This window comes from Myotis brandtii, unplaced genomic scaffold (assembly GCF_000412655.1).
Source record: "Myotis brandtii unplaced genomic scaffold, ASM41265v1 scaffold327, whole genome shotgun sequence".
Classification (NCBI taxonomy): domain Eukaryota; kingdom Metazoa; phylum Chordata; class Mammalia; order Chiroptera; family Vespertilionidae; genus Myotis; species Myotis brandtii.
This window is the reverse complement of record NW_005362585.1, coordinates 149,523-151,477: the sequence shown is the minus strand read 5'-3', so window position 1 is coordinate 151,477 and position 1,955 is coordinate 149,523.

The window sequence follows — 1,955 nt, the reverse complement described above, 5'->3', positions numbered from 1 at the left end:
CCCCTAACTGCCTATCTGCTCTCCCCTCCAGGCCTGATCCCCCTAACTGCCTTCTGCTCTCCCCTCCTGGCCTGATCCCCCTAATTGCCTATCTGCTCTCCCCTCCAGGCCTGATCCCCCTAACTGCCTATCTGCTCTCCCCTCCAGGCCTGATCCCCCTAACTGCCTATCTGCTCTCCCCTCCAGGCCTGATCCCCCTAACTGCCTATCTGCTCTCCCCTCCAGGCCTGATCCCCCTAACTGCCTATCTGCTCTCCCCTCCAGGCCTGATCCCCCTAACTGCCTATCTGCTCTCCCCTCCAGGCCTGATCCCCCTAACTGCCTATCTGCTCTACCCTCCAGGCCTGATCCCCCTAACTGCCTAACTGCTCTCCCTCCAGGCCTGATCCCCCTAACTACCTAACTGCTCTCCCCTCCTGCCTGATTCCCCTAACTGCCTTCTGCTCTCCCCTCCTGGCCTGATCCCCCTAACTGCCTATCTGGCTTCCCTCCAGGCCTGATCCCCCTAACTGCCTATCTGGCTTCCCTCCAGGCCTGATCCCCCTAACTGCCTATCTGGCTTCCCTCCAGGCCTGATCCCCCTAACTGCCTATCTGGCTTCCCTCCAGGCCTGATCCCCCTAACTGCCTATCTGGCTTCCCTCCAGGCCTGATCCCCCTAACTGCCTATCTGGCTTCCCTCCAGGCCTGATCCCCCTAACTGCCTATCTGGCTTCCCTCCAGGCCTGATCCCCCTAACTGCCTATCTGGCTTCCCTCCAGGCCTGATCCCCCTAACTGCCTATCTGGCTTCCCTCCAGGCCTGATCCCCCTAACTGCCTATCTGGCTTCCCTCCAGGCCTGATCCCCCTAACTGCCTATCTGGCTTCCCTCCAGGCCTGATCCCCCTAACTGCCTATCTGGCTTCCCTCCAGGCCTGATCCCCCTAACTGCCTATCTGGCTTCCCTCCAGGCCTGATCCCCCTAACTGCCTATCTGGCTTCCCTCCAGGCCTGATCCCCCTAACTGCCTATCTGGCTTCCCTCCAGGCCTGATCCCCCTAACTGCCTATCTGGCTTCCCTCCAGGCCTGATCCCCCTAACTGCCTATCTGGCTTCCCTCCAGGCCTGATCCCCCTAACTGCCTATCTGGCTTCCCTCCAGGCCTGATCCCCCTAACTGCCTATCTGGCTTCCCTCCAGGCCTGATCCCCCTAACTGCCTATCTGGCTTCCCTCCAGGCCTGATCCCCCTAACTGCCTATCTGGCTTCCCTCCAGGCCTGATCCCCCTAACTGCCTATCTGGCTTCCCTCCAGGCCTGATCCCCCTAACTGCCTATCTGTGCTCCCCTCCTGGCCTGATCTCCCTAACTGCCTTCTGCTCTCCCCTCTTGGCCTGATCTCCCTAACTGCCTTCTGCTGTCCCCTCATGGCCTGATCCCCCTAACTGCCTTCTGCTCTCCCCTCCCGGCCTGATCCCCCTAACTGCCTTCTGTGCTCCCCTCCTGGCCTGATCTCCCTAACTGCCTTCTGCTCTCCCCTCCCGGCCTGATCCCCCTAACTGCCTTCTGTGCTCCCCTCCTGGCCTGATCTCCCTAACTGCCTTCTGCTCTCCCCTCCCGGCCTGATCCCCCTAACTGCCTTCTGTGCTCCCCTCCTGGCCTGATCTCCCTAACTGCCTTCTGCTCTCCCCTCCCGGCCTGATCCCCCTAACTGCCTTCTGTGCTCCCCTCCTGGCCTGATCTCCCTAACTGCCTTCTGCTCTCCCCTCCCGGCCTGATCCCCCTAACTGCCTTCTGTGCTCCCCTCCTGGCCTGATCTCCCTAACTGCCTTCTGCTCTCCCCTCCCGGCCTGATCCCCCTAACTGCCTTCTGTGCTCCCCTCCTGGCCTGATCTCCCTAACTGCCTTCTGCTCTCCCCTCCCGGCCTGATCCCCCTAACTGCCTTCTGTGCTCCCCTCCTGGCCTGATCTCCCTAAC